Consider the following 16,025-nt stretch of genomic DNA (forward strand, 5'->3'; position numbering starts at 1 on the left):
CGAATATGTAGATCTCCTCCCATTGTAACCGACTCTGTGTAACCCTGGCCCTCTCCGGTGTCTATATAAACCAGAGGGTTTTAGTCCGTAGGACGAACAACAATCATACCATAGGCTAGCTTCTAGGGTTTAGCCTCTCTCATCTCGTGGTAGATCTACTCTTGTACTACCCATATCATCAATATTAATCAAGCAGGAGTAGGGTTTTACCTCCATCAAGAGGGCCCGAACCTGGGTAAAAACATCGTGTCCCTTGTCTCCTGTTACCATCCGCCTAGACGCACAGTTCGGGACCCCCTACCCGAGATCCGCCGGTTTTGACACCGACGTTGGTGCTTTCATTGAGAGTTCCTCTGTGTCGTCATCTTTAGGCCCGATGGCTCCTCCGATCATCAACAGCGATGCGGTCCAGGGTGAGATTTTTTTCCCCGAATAGACCTTCGTATTCGGCGGCTTTGCACTGCGGGTCAATTCGCTTGGCCATCTGGAGCAGATCAAAAGCTACGCCCCTAGCCATCAGGTCAGATTTGGAAGTTTGAACTACACGGCTGACGTCCGCGGACACTTGATCTTCGACGGATTCGAGCCACAGCCGAGCGCGCCGCACGGCCACGATGGGCATGATCTAGCTCTGCCACCGAACAGTGCCCTGGAGGCCGCCCCAGTGTACGCTCCGACCCTTAGCTCGGAGCCGACTGCGCCAGTCGAGGATGGGTGGCTGGACACCGCCTCGGGGGCTGCAATCTCTATGACGATCGAGCCGAACGCCAGTCTTGTCCTTTGCGAAGCTCGCGGCTCCAAGGTGCCGGACTCCGAACCTTCCGCACCCCTATCGATCGAACCCGATTGGGCGCCGATCATGGAGTTCGCCGTCGCGGACACCTTTCAGCACTCGCCCTTCGGCGACATTCTGAATTCACTAAAGTCTCTCTCTTTATTAGGAGAGCGCTGGCCGGACTATGGTCAGCAGGGATGGGATGCGGATGACGAAGAAATTCAAAGCCCACGCACCACCCACTTCGTCGCCACTGTCGATGATTTAACCGATGTGCTCGACTTCGACTCCGAAGACATCAACGGTATGGATGACGATGTAGGAGACGAACAGGAACCAGCGCCTATAGGGCACTGGACAACCACCTCATCCCACGATGTATACATGGTGGACACACCTAAAAGAAACGATGATGAGGAACAAAGGGGCGCAATGAGGGATCGTTCCCTCAAAAAGCAATCAAAGCGGCGGCGTAAGCGCCGCACCAAACCCACCTCAACAGAGACCCATCCACAGAGCAGGGCAAACCGACGGACGACGAACATGCCGTCGAGCAACCGTCTGAACAGGGCAACTTGGATAAACAAACCGAACAACCCGTCCCCGGCGAAGATAATAGTCCGGACGACCTCACGCCGGACAAGTTGCTGGAGTAGAAGAACCTCCACAAAAGGCTCGTCGCCACTGCGCGTAGCCTGAAAACGCAGAAGCGGAAGCTCAAAATAGCGGAAGATGCACTCAGAATCATATGGGGCAAAGTACTCAACACCGCAGACAAATACGGCGACAGTCACCACACAAAGAGCTATCCGGAGCAAAAATTACTGCCGAAATTTGATGAGGAGGCCTTAGAGCCCCCGCAGTCAAAAAATAAGGAAGCCACCAGGTCGGATAAACGACCCCATGACCAACATAGAGCGGCAAAGGGCGCCGCACTCAAGTCGGCACGCGATCCGCACAAGGATTCGCATCAAAAGGACGGCCCAGCCAGATCTATCTACGGGCCAAGAAAACAAGCTCTAGTAAGCAATGCAACACAACAAATATCCGAACATCGCGGCACACCCAAATACAAGGGCGCCGCACACCCCCTATGTTTCACCGATGAGGTGCTGGACCATGAATTTCCAGCGGGATTCAAGCCCGTAAACATAGAGGCATACGACGGAACAACAGACCCTAGAGTCTGGATTGAGGATTATATCCTCCACATACACATGGCTAGAGGAGATGACCTCCACGCCATAAAATATTTACCCCTCAAGCTCAAAGGGCCAGCACGGCATTGGCTTAAAAGCCTTCTCGAAAACACCATCGGAAGTTGGGAAGAGCTCGAGGATGCTTTTCGGGCAAATTTTCAAGGGACCTATGTCCGACCTCCGGATGCAGACGATCTAAGTCATATAACTCAACAACCCAGAGAGTCAGCCCGAAAACTCTGGAACAGATTTCTTACTAAAAAGAACCAGATAGTCGACTGTCCGGACGCCGAAGCCCTAGCAGCTTTCAAACACAGCGTTCGAGACGAATGGCTCGCCAGACATCTCGGCCAAGAAAAGCCAAGGACAATGGCCGCATTGACAAGCCTCGTGACTCGCTTTTGCGCAGGAGAGGATAGCTGATTGGCAAGAAGCAGCACCAGCGACCCAAGCACATCCGAAGTTAGGGATGAAAATGGGAAGCCGCGCCGTAGCAAGGACCAGCGCCGGATCAAGGGAAACAGCCCGAAGAGCACGGCAGTCAATGCCGGATTCAAAAGCTCTCGGCAGAATCAGAAAAAGCTGCCCCTCAAGGATAACAGGGACGAGCTATCTAACCTTAACAAAATCTTGGACAAAATATGCCAAATCCACAGTACTCCCGGAAAGCCTGCAAACCATACCCACAGAGATTGTTGGGTCTTCAAGCAATCCGGCAAACTCAACGTCGAACACAAGGGGCTCGACATACCAATTGAGTACGATGACAAACCCCACAAGCAGAGCACGGGAGAACAAAAGAAGTTCCCACAACAAGTCAAAACAGTAAACTCACTTTACGTGACAAAAGGGAAAAACAAAGTGGCGCCTATAGAGATACGCGCCATACGGCCTGTCCCAGAGGAGTCCCACCACTGGTTATTACAACCAATCATCTTCGACCATCAGGATTACTCTAGAAGTATCCGGAATGCAAGTTGGACTGCCTTGATATTAGATCAGATAATTGACGGACTGCACTTTACACAAGTCCTAATGGACGGCGGCAGTGGTCTAAACCTACTATATCAGGACACCATCCGCAAAATGGGGATAAACCCAACAAAAATTCGCCATGGCAACACTTCCTTTCAAGGGGTAACGCCAGGCCTAGATACCCATTGTACGGGTTCTCTTCGGCTGGAAGTTATGTTCGGCTCCCCCGACAACTTCCGTCGCCAAAAGCTAACCTTCCACATCGCCCCATTCGCAAGTAGCTATCAAGCACTACTGGGACACGAAGCTTTCGCCCGCTTTAACGCAATACCGCATTATGCATCCCTTGCGCTTAAAATGCCCAGTCTGCGAGGCATCATCTCATTAAAGGGAAATATCGAGTGTTCCTCGAGCGCGGAAGACTGTGCGGCTGCCTCGACAGCCACACACTAAACCGGCTTCATCAATCAAAGCACCTAGACAGGTCGTTCAGACCCCGGACTTGGCTAGACGAGTCTGGCGTAAACATACAAGGGCTTACTAGCCGCATACCCCCGCAAAAGGGGCTCCGCACGTTTACACCAAGAGACAATAAAGCTCAATTCTACCCATTTTCTGAATTATAATTTGTTTATTTGATATAACATAGATTTTCGCACGATCTTTTTCAACTAAGTTCCTCTCTTTTACAGATGAACACCGTGCTACACCCGTCCAGGATACGGCACAACGGAGACACAGGCGCAGATGTGCAGTAGGGACCCGTTCCAAGGATTCTTTTCAGATTAAGACCCTGCGTAAACTTTTTTTACTGTCTCTTGTTGATACACATCCCTCAGTTTCTTGTTATAACCGAGGAGGAGGCTGGCGTCTTGGCATGTGGCCACGTCAGAAATTTGCGCGTACCTGGACACCAGGGGCTTCTTACCAAGGGCGTTGTTTAGCCCGTTTTCATAAAGACCGAATACCTTAGGGAGTGTTCGGCGTCGTGAGTTAGGCCTTATATGAATCAGCTCCGAATCATGTCTTTGGTCAAACGTTGGGTTTGCCCGGCTCCTGTGTTTTGCTGCCTTACGTTCCGCTCTATGGCTAAGGCGGCACCAGGAGAACTACTGCGATTGTGCCAAGGTTCGGCCAGGCGAGCACCTCAGTAGAGAAAGCCGAAAACTGACTGTCATGATATAGCGTGAGACTGGTCAACCACTCGATGACCCGCCGGAATCTTTAGGAATCCTCCGCATTAACGAAGGGCCGTTTCCCGGCCAGGCACACACGCGCCCCGAATTCGGGTGAGCGCGGTGCCCCTAGGGGCTATATAGTAGCCCCACTGTCAAACTCCTATGGCTAAGTGAAAGTGATAAAGCATTATAGTCTGGTTGCCTCGTTCGCTGCGCTACCACCTCCTTAATAGGACTAAGACGTTGGATCAAGTGTGAAAATGCGCCTTTTGCGAACACCCCCGCATTATATGCGTGGGGGCTCAAGCCAAAGACTGCCATCTTTCAGGTTATATACACATATACGTTAACGGCCGCAGAGGAGGTATTCTAAATTCTTGAAGGCACAAGTATAAAAAGCTTTTATATTCCATCGAAACATTGTTTTACAATAATACATGTTATTCGAACATAACATCCTTCGAGCACTGCGTCTCTATTAAATGAGCACCCTGCAGAACTTCCTGAAAATAGTGCTCGGTAGGTACTCGGCTTTCGTCCGAATCTTGGGACGCAACAGCAGTGGCCTTCATCTCCGCCCAGTATGTCTTTACACGGGCAAGAGCCATTTGCGCACCCTCTATGCATGCCGACATCTTCATTGCATTCATATGCGGCACCGCACCGAGGAACTGCTGCACCAAGCTAAAATAACTCTTCGGCTCGGGCCTTTTCGGCCACAGATGACTCACGACATGCTTCATGGCGAGTCCGGATAACCTATTCAGCTCCGCCCACGCGGCCAAACGATCGGATACGGAAAGTGGGCGCTCTGGATTGTGGAACTGCGACCAAAAAAGCTTTTCCGCTTCGTGGTCATGTTGATCGCGGAAGTGTTCGGCCGCGTCCGCGGCACTTGCAGCCAAATCCAGATAAGTGTTCGCCGCAGTCCACTTCCGGTCCAATGGAGCATATTTAGGATCCCCGAACTTCATTCGTAGCATATAGGGCTTTCCAGCTATGATATCTCCGGCCTGACGTAGCTCCTCCTGAAGGAAATATGCCCTAGAGGCAATAATAAAGTTATTATTTATTTCCTCATATCATGATAAATGTTTATTATTCATGCTAGAATTGTATTAACCGGAAACATGATACATGTGTGAATACATAGACAAACATATAGTCACTAGTATGCCTCTACTTGACTAGCTCATTAATCAAAGATGGTTATGTTTCCTAACCATAGACATGTGTTGTCATTTGATTAATGGGATCACATCATTAGGAGAATGATGTGATTGACATGACCCATTCCATTAGCCTAGCACTTGATTGTTTAGTATATTGCTATTGCTTTCTTCATGACTTATACATGTTCCTATAACTATGAGAATTATGCAACCCCCGTTTACCGGAGGAACACTTTGGGTACTACCAAACGTCACAACGTAACTGGGTGATTATAAAGGAGTACTACAGGTGTCTCCGAAGGTACATGTTGAGTTGGCGTATTTCGAGATTAGGTTTTGTCACTCCGATTGTCGGAGAGGTATCTCTGGGCCCTCTCGGTAATGCACATCATTATAAGCCTTACAAGCAATGTGACCAAATGAGTTGGTTACGGGATGATGCAATACGGAACGAGTAAAGAGACTTGCCAGTAACGAGATTGAACTAGGTATTGGATACCGACGATCAAATCTCGGGCAAGTAACATACCGATGACAAAGGGAACAACGTATGTCGTTATGCGGTTTGACCGATAAAGATCTTCGTAGAATATGTAGGAACCAATATGGGCATCCAGGTTCCGCTATTGGTTATTGACCGAGAATAGTTCTAGGTCATGTCTACATAGTTCTCGAACCCGTAGGGTCCGCACGCTTAACGTTACAATGACAGTTTTATTATGAGTTTATAAGTTTTGATGTACCGAAGTTTGTTCGGAGTCCCGGATATGATCACGGACGTAACGAGGAGTCTCGAAATGGTCGAGACATAAAGATCGATATATTGGAAGCCTATATTTGGACATCGGAATCGTTCCGGGTGAAATCGGCATTTTACCGGAGTACCGGGAGGTTACCGGAACCCCCCGGGGGGTTATTGGGCCTACATGGGCCTCGAGGGAGAAGAGGGAAGGAGACAGGAGGGGGCCGCGCGCCCCTCCCCTTCCTAGTCCGAATAGGACAAGGGAAGGGGGCGACGCCCCCCCCCCTTTCCTTCCTCTCTTCCTCCTCTTTCCCCCCTTCTCCTATTCCAACTAGGAAAGAAGGGAGTCCTACTCCCGGTGGGAGTAGGACTCCCCCCTTGGCGCGCCCTCCTTGGCCGGCCGCCTCCTCCCCCTGGCTCCTTTATATACGAGGGCGGGGGGCACCCCATAGACACACAAGTTGATCTACGGATCATTCCTTAGCCGTGTGCGGTGCCCCCCTCCACCATATTCCACCTCGGTCATATCGTCGCGGAGTTTAAGCGAAGCCCTACGCCAGTAGAACATCATCATCGTCACCACGCCATCGTGTTGATGGAACTCATCCCCGAAGCTTTGCTGGATCGGAGCCCGGGGATCGTCATCGAGCTGAACGTGTGCTGAACTCGGAGGTGCCGTATGTTCGGTGCTTGGATCGGTCGGATCGTGAAGACGTACGACTACATCAACCGCGTTGTGTTAACGCTTCCGTTTGCGGTCTACGAGGGTACATGGACATCACTCTCCCCTCTTGTTGCTATAGCATCACCATGATCTTGTGTGTGCGTAGGAATTTTTTTAAAATTACTACGTTCCCCAACAGTGGTATCAGAGCCTAGGTTTTATGCGTTGATGTTATATGCACGAGTAGAACACAAGTGAGTTGTGGGCGATACAAGTCATACTGCTTACCAGCATGTCATACTTTGGTTCGGCGGTTTTGTGAGATGAAGCGGTCCGGACCGACATTACGCGTACGCTTACGCGAGACTGGTTTCACCGTTACGAGCACTTGTGCTTAAAGGTGGCTGGCGGGTGTCTGTCTCTCTCACTTTAGCTGAATCGAGTGTGGCTACGCCCGGTCCTTGCGAAGGTTAAAACAGCACTAACTTGACGAACTATCGTTGTGGTTTTGATGCGTAGGTAAGAACGGTTCTTGCTAAGCCCATAGCAGCCACGTAAAATTTGCAACAACAAAGTAGAGGACGTCTAACTTGTTTTTGCAGGGCATGTTGTGATGTGATATGGTCAAGACGTGATGCTATATTTTATTGTATGAGATGATCATGTTTTGTAACCGAAGTTATCGGCAACTGGCAGGAGCCATATAGTTGTCGCTTTATTGTATGAAATGCAAACGCCCTGTAATTGCTTTACTTTATCACTAAGCGGTAGCGATAGTCGTAGAAGCAATAGATGGCGTAACGACAACGATGCTACGATGGAGATCAAGGTGTCGCATCGGTGACAATGGTGATCACGACGGTGCTTCGAAGATGGAGATCACAAGCACAAGATGATGATGGCCATATCATATCACTTATATTGATTGCATGTGATGTTTATCCTTTATGCATCTTATCTTGCTTTGATTGACGGTAGCATTTTAAGATGATCTCTCACTAAATTATCAAGAAGTGTTCTCCCTGAGTATGCACCGTTGCGAAAGTTCTTCGTGCTGAGACACCACGTGATGATCGGGTGTGATAGGCTCTACGTTCAAATACAACGGGTGCAAAACAGTTGCACACGCGGAATACTCAGGTTAAACTTGACGAGCCTAGCATATACAGATATGGCCTCGGAACACGGAGACCGAAAGGTTGAGCGTGAATCATATAGTAGATATGATCAACATAGTGATGTTCACCATTGAAACTACTCCATATCACGTGATGATCGGACATGGTTTAGTTGATTTGGATCACGTGATCACTTAGATGACTAGAGAGATGTCTGTCTAAGTGGGAGTTCATAAGTAATATGATTAATTGAACTTAAATTTGTCATGAACTTAGTACCTGATAGTATCATGCTTGTCTATGTTTGTTGTAGATAGATGGCTCGTGCTGTTGTTCCATTGAATTTTAATGCGTTCCTTGAGAAAGCAAAGTTGAAAGATGATGGTAGCAATTACACGGACTAGGTCCGTAACCTGAGGATTATCCTCATTGCTGCACAGAAAAGTTGCGTCCTGGAAGCACCGCTGGGTGCCAGGCCTACTGCTGATGCAACTGACGACGTTAAGAACGTCTGGCAGAGCAAAGCTGATGACTACTCGATAGTTCAGTGTGCCATGCTTTACGGCTTAGAACCGGGTCTTCAACGACGTTTTGAACGTCATGGAGCATATGAGATGTTCCAGGAGTTGAAGTTAATATTTCAAGCAAATGCCCGGATTGAGAGATATGAAGTCTCCAATAAGTTCTATAGCTGCAAGATGGAGGAGAATAGTTTTGTCAGTGAACATATACTCAAAATGTCTGGGTATAATAATCACTTGATTCAACCGGGAGTTAATCTTTCTGATGATAGTGTCATTGACAGAATTCTTCAATCACTGCCACCAAGCTACAAGAGCTTCGTGATGAACTATAATATGCAAGGGATGAACAAGACTATTCCCGAGCTCTTCGCAATGCTAAAAGCCGCGGAGGTAGAAATCAAGAAGGAGCATCAAGTGTTGATGGTTAACAAGACCACCAGTTTCAAGAAAAAGGGCAAAGGGAAGAAGAAGGGGAACTTCAAGAAAAACAGCAAACAAGTTGCTGCTCAAGAGAAGAAACCCAAGTCTGGACCAAAGCCTGAAACTGAGTGCTTCTACTGCAAGCAGACTGGACACTGGAAGCGGAACTGCCCCAAGTATTTGGCGGATAAGAAGGATGGCAAAGTAAACAAAGGTATATGTGATATACATGTTATTGATGTGTACCTTACTAATGCTCGCAGTAGTACCTGGGTATTTGATACTGGTTCTGTTGCTAATATTTGCAACTCGAAACAGGGACTATGAATTAAGCGAAGATTGGCTAAGGACGAGGTGACGATGCGCGTGGGAAATGGTTCCAAAGTCGATGTGATCGCGGTCGGCACGCTACCTCTACATCTACCATCGGGATTAGTTTTAGACCTGAATAATTGTTATTTGGTGCCAGCGTTAAGCATGAACATTATTTCTGGATCTTGTTTGATGCGAGACGGTTATTCATTTAAATCAGAGAATAATGGTTGTTCTATTTATATGAGTAATATCTTTTATGGTCATGCACCCTTGAAGAGTGGTCTACTTTTATTGAATCTCGATAGTAGTGATACACATATTCATAGTGTTGAAACCAAAAGATGCAGAGTTGATAACGATAGTGCAACTTATTTGTGGCACTGCCGTTTAGGTCATATCGGTGTAAAGCGCATGAAGAAACTCCATACTGATGGGCTTTTGGAATCACTTGATTATGAATCACTTGGTACTTGCGAACCGTGCCTCATGGGCAAGATGACTAAAACGCCGTTCTCCGAAACTATGGAGCGAGCAACTGATTTGTTGGAAATCATACATACTGATGTTTGTGGTCCAATGAATGTTGAGGCTTGCGGCGGGTATCGTTATTTTCTCACCTTCACAGATGATTTGAGCAGATATGGGTATATCTACTTGATGAAACACAAGTCTGAAACATTTGAAAAGTTCAAAGAATTTCAGAGTGAAGTGGAAAATCATCGTAACAAGAAAATAAAATTTCTACGATCTGATCGTGGAGGAGAATATTTGAGTTACGAGTTTGGTCTACACTTAAAACAATGCGGAATAGTTTCGCAACTCACGCCACCCGGAACACCACAACAAAATGGTGTGTCCGAACATCGTAATCGTACTTTACTAGATATGGTGCGATCTATGATGTCTCTTACTGATTTACCGCTATCATTTTGGGGTTATGCTTTAGAGATGGCCGCATTCACGTTAAATAGGGCACCATCAAAATCCGTTGAGACGACGCCTTATGAACTGTGGTTTGGCAAGAAACCAAAGTTGTCATTTCTTAAAGTTTGGGGTTGCGATGCTTATGTGAAGAAACTTCAACCAGATAAGCTCGAACCCAAATCGGAGAAATGTGTCTTCATAGGATACCCAAAAGAGACTATTGGGTACACCTTCTATCACAGATCTGAGGGCAAGATTTTCGTTGCTAAAATCGGATCCTTTCTAGAGAAGGAGTTTCTCTCGAAAGAAGTGAGTGGGAGGAAAGTAGAACTTGATGAGATAACTGTATCTACTCCCTTATTGGAAAGTAGCTCATCACAAGAACCGGTTCCTGTGGCAACTACACCAATTAGTGAGGAAGCTAATGATATTGATCATGAAACTTCAGATCAAGTTTCTACTGAACCTCGTAGGTCTACCAGAGTAAGATCCGCACCAGAGTGGTACGGTAATCCAATTCTGGAAGTCATGTTGCTTGACCATGATGAACCTACGAACTATGAGGAAGCGATGATGAGCCTAGATTCCGCAAAATGGCTAGAGGCCATGAAATCTGAGATGGGATCCATGTATGAAAACAAAGTATGGACTTTGGTTGACTTGCCCGATGATCGGCAAGCAATTGAGAATAAATGGATCTTTAAGAAGAAGACTGACGCTGATGGTAATGTAACTGTCTATAAAGCTCGACTTGTTGTGAAAGGTTTTCGACAAGTTCAAGGAGTTGACTACGATGAGACTTTCTCACCCGTAGCGATGCTTAAGTCTGTCTGAATCATGTTAGCTATTGCTGCATTTCATGATTATGAAATTTGGCAAATGGATGTCAAAACTGCATTCTTGAATGGATTTCTGGAAGAAGAATTGTATATGATGCAGCCAGAAGGGTTTGTTGATCCAAAAGGTGATAACAAAGTGTGCAAGCTCCAGCGTTCCATTTATGGACTGGTGCAAGCATCTCGGAGTTGGAATAAACACTTTGATAGTGTGATCAAAGCATATGGTTTTATACAGACTTTTGGAGAAGCCTGTATTTACAAGAAAGTGAGTGGGAGCTCTGTAGCATTTCTGATATTATATGTAGATGACATATTATTAATTGGAAATGATATAGAATTTCTGGATAGCATAAAGGGATACTTGAATAAAAGTTTTTCAATGAAAGACCTCGGTGAAGCTGCTTACATATTGGGCACCAAGATCTATAGAGATAGATCAAGGCACTTAATAGGACTTTCACAAAGCACATACCTTGATAAAATTTTGAAAAAGTTCAAAATGGATCAGGCAAAGAAAGGGTTCTTGCCCGTACTACAAGGTGTGAAGTTGAGTCAAACTCAATGCCCGACCACAACAGAAGATAGAGAGAAAATGAAAGATGTTCCCTATGCTTCAGCCATAGGCTCTATCATGTATGCAATGTTGTGTACCAGACCTGACGTATGCTTAGCAATAAGCTTGGCAGGAAGGTACCAAAGTAATCCAGGAGTGGATCACTGGACAGCGGTCAAGAACATCCTGAAATACCTGAAAAGGACTAAGGATATGTTTCTCGTATATGGAGGTGACAAAGAGCTAGTCGTAAATGGTTACGTCGATGCAAGCTTTGACACTGATCCGGATGATTCTAAATCGCAAACCGGATACGTGTTTTTATTGAACGGTGGAGATGTAAGTTGGTGCAGTTCTAAACAAAGCGTCGTGGCGGGATCTACATGTGAAGCGGAGTACATAGCTGCTTCGGAAGCAGCAAATGAAGGAGTCTAGATGAAGGAGTTCATTTCCGATCTAGGTGTCATACCTAGTGCATCGGGACCAATGAAAATCTTCTGTGACAATACTGGTGCAATTGCCTTGGCAAAGGAATCCAGATTTCACAAGAGGACCAAGCACATCAAGAGACGCTTCAATTCCATTTGGGACCAAGTCCAAGTGGGAGACATAGAGATTTGCAAGATACATACGGATCTGAATGTTGCAGACCCGTTGACTAAGCCACTCTCACGAGCAAAACATGATCAGCACCAAGACTCCATGGGTTTTAGAATCATTACTATATAATCTAGATTATTGACTCTAGTGCAAGTGGGAGACTGAAGGAAATATGCCCTAGAGGCAAAAATAAAGTTATTATTTATTTCCTCATATCATGCTAAATGTTTATTATTCATGCTAGAATTGTATTAACCGGAAACATGATACATGTGTGAATACATAGACAAACATATAGTCACTAGTATGCCTCTACTTGACTAGCTCATTAATCAAAGATGGTTATGTTTCCTAACCATAGACATGTGTTGTCATTTGATTAATGGGATCACATCATTAGGAGAATGATGTGATTGACATGACCCATTCCGTTAGCCTAGCACTTGATCTTTTAGTATATTGCTATTGCTTTCTTCATGACTTATACATGTTCCTGTAACTATGAGAATTATGCAACTCCCATTTACCGGAGGAACACTTTGGGTACTACCAAACGTCACAATGTAACTGGGTGATTATAAAGGAGTACTACAGGTGTCACCGAAGGTACATGTTGAGTTGGCGTATTTCGAGATTAGGTTTTGTCACTCCGATTGTCGGAGAGGTATCTCTGGGCCCTCTCAGTAATGCACATCATTATAAGCCTTGCAAGCAATGTGACCAAATGAGTTGGTTACAGGATGATGCATTACAGAATGAGTAAAGAGACTTGCCGGTAACGAGATTGAACTAGGTATTGGATACCGACGATCAAATCTCGGGCAAGTAACATACCGATGACAAAGGGAACAACGTATGTTGTTATGCGGTTTGACCGATAAAGATCTTCGTAGAATATGTAGGAACTAATATGGGCATCCAGGTTACGCTATTGGTTATTGACCGAGAATAGTTCTAGGTCATGTCTACATAGTTCTCGAACCCGTAGGGTCCGCACGCTTAACGTTACGATGACAGTTTTATTATGAGTTTATAAGTTTTGATGTACCGAAGTTTGTTCGGAGTCCCGGATATGATCACGGACGTAACGAGGAGTCTCGAAATGGTCAAGACATAAAGATCGATATATTGGAAGCCTATATTTGGACATCGGAATCGTTTCGGGTGAAATCGGCATTTTACCGGAATACCGGGAGGTTACCGGAACCCCCCGGGGGGTTATTGGGCCTACATGGGCCTCGAGGGAGAAGAGGGAAGGATACAGGAGGGGGCCGCGCGCCCCTCCTCTTCCTAGTCCGAATAGGACAAGGGAAGGGGGGTGGCGCCCCCCCCCCTTTCCTTCCTCTCTTCCTCCTCTTTCCCCCCTTCTCCTATTCCAACTAGGAAAGAAGGGAGTCCTACTCCCGGTGGGAGTAGGACTCCCCCCTTGGCGCGCCCTCCTTGGCCGGCCGCCTCCTCCCCCCTGGCTCCTTTATATACGGGGGTGGGGGGCACCCCATAGACACACAAGTTGATCTACGGATCGTTCCTTAGCCGTGTGCGGTGCCCCCTCCACCATATTCCACCTCGGTCATATCGTCGCGGAGTTTAGGCGAAGCCCTGCGCCGGTAGAACATCATCATCGTCACCATGCCGTCGTGCTGACGGAACTCATCCCCGAAGCTTTGCTGGATCGGAGCCCGGGGATCGTCATCGAGCTGAACGTGTGCTGAACTCGGAGGTGCCGTACGTTCGGTGCTTGGATCGGTCGGATCGTGAGGACGTACGACTACATCAACCGCGTTGTGTTAACGCTTCCGTTTGCGGTCTACAAGGGTACGTGGACATCACTCTCCCCTCTCGTTGCTATACCATCACCATGATCTTGCGTGTGCGTAGGAAATTTTTTGAAATTACTACGTTCCCCAACACCTCCTTCATAGCTCTCATCGCAGAGCGAGTATCCTTGGCCTCGGCAGTGACCTTCTCTAGGTCCTTCTGTGCCGCCCTATCTTCTTTTTCAAGAAGCTTGCAGCGGTCGGCAGCATTCTTCAATTTTACAGCCATCTCGGCCATTTCCTTCTTGCTCTGGCAGTGAGCAGCCTGTTCGGCTTTTAGCTCTTCAGCCGCCTTTAAGGCAGCCGCATCGCTTTTCCTGGCCTGCTCCTTGGCTCGGGCAAGTTCCGCCCGAAGGTTCTCCATGGCAGCGGCACCATCTGTAGTAAGCACACATGTTATAAGGTACGGGCATCAAGCTCCTCTTACTAGATGTCTTCCAAGACATTACATACCTTGTGCCTCGTCCAGCCGCTTGTTGACAAGCACGATGTCGGCATCTGCCACGTCAAGTTGCCGCTTTAGCTCGGCAAATTCATCAGTCCGGCTAGCCACCGAACACTTCGCCACCTACATAGGAAAGGCGACATATTATACCTGGGATTATGATCCTCCGCGCGCCGTCATTTTTGACAACGCACAGAGTCTCAGGGGCTACTATTTATACAGGGCGCATCTCATATATGTGGATCTGTCAAAAGGTACATCATTTCGCGTACCTCAAAACCTGTCAGTAAACTCTTGGCGGCCTCGTACAACCCGCTCTCCGCAGAAGAAATCCTTCCAATCACCATATCCATCAACGCACTATGTTCTTCTGAGATAGACGCTCGCCCGAGCAGATCCTTCAGCTCCTCCGACCGTGCACCGGACGGTGCCGGACTCGTCTGATGGCCCTTTTTGAAGGCCGGATTCGGAGAAACCCTCCATGACGACACCTCGGGGTCGCCCGCCTCGCAAGACGGTATAGCTGGGGGAGGCGTTCCGCTCTCCATCATCTCCAGACGAAGATCCCATGAAGATGAGCTCTGCTGAGAAGGGCTGAGATCCGAACTACAAGGTAAAATTTTAGTTATCTTCCTCAGAAATAAAACAGGGATGTCTCTCATTTTAAAACCCCTCTCTTTACTTACGGCTCGGTGGAGAGCTGATCCCCTTGGGGGCGCAATGCGACCGAGGCACCCACCAGCGCCGGACCCTCTGACGAAGATTTCTTCCCCCGCTTTGAGACCGTGGTCTCCGGGTCTTCAGAGGCGGTCCTCTTCTTCCCCTGGTTAGAGGAATTCTCGATTCCTCCTTTCCTGACAGCCTCCTTCGGGAAGGCGGTAGCTTCCTTGTTCCCCTCTTCGCCTTCTTCCAAAGGCACAGCCTCTAGCATCCAGGTTAACACGGGATCCGACGTAGTCTCAGGGAGGGGGGCGGACACCTGATTAGCTTTGCTTTCGGTATCCACTCATGTTTAAGGGACAACTCTTTTAAGGGCAATTTTATAATAAGTATACGGATGGCGTGTCCGGGTACACGACTACTTACTTGAGTATCCGGGCGATTGCAGCTCAGACCTGCGTCCTCGGACGAGTCCAGACACATTGCTTGTAATCCGAAGAACAATTTGTACATCTCCTTGGGCGTCATGCCCACAAAGTGCTGGAGGGCTCGCGGTCCTTCCGGATTAAACTCCCACACGCGGAGGGGGCGACGTTTGCAGGGCAGGATGCGGCGAATCAACATAACCTGCGTCACTACGGCCAGATTGATATCTCTTTCTAGGAGATCTCGAACGCGGCCCTACAACAAGGGCACGTCCTTGGACGGCCCCCAGTTAAGCCCTTTATTGACCTATGACACTAGTTGTGGTGGGGGACCCGAGCGAAAAGCCGGTGGCGCCACCCATGTGGTGCCCCTGAGAGCTGTGATATAAAACCACTCTCGTTGCCATAAGCCGGACTCCTCTTGAAAAGAGCCCTCGGGCCATGGGGCGTCGGCAATCTTGCTTATAACAGCACCTCCGCACTCTACGTGCTGCCCCTCGATCATCTTCGGCTCTACCTTGAAGGTCTTAAGCCACAATCCAAAGTGAGGAGTAATATGGAGGAAGGCCTCACACACGACAATGAACGATGAGATTTGGAGGATGGACTCCGGAGCTAAGTCGTGAAATTCCAGCCCGTAATAAAACATGAGCCCCCGAAGGAAGTGAGACGTGAACACC

The sequence above is a fragment of the Triticum dicoccoides genome, chromosome 7B, assembly GCF_002162155.2.
Source record: "Triticum dicoccoides isolate Atlit2015 ecotype Zavitan chromosome 7B, WEW_v2.0, whole genome shotgun sequence".
Classification (NCBI taxonomy): Eukaryota; Viridiplantae; Streptophyta; class Magnoliopsida; order Poales; family Poaceae; genus Triticum; species Triticum dicoccoides.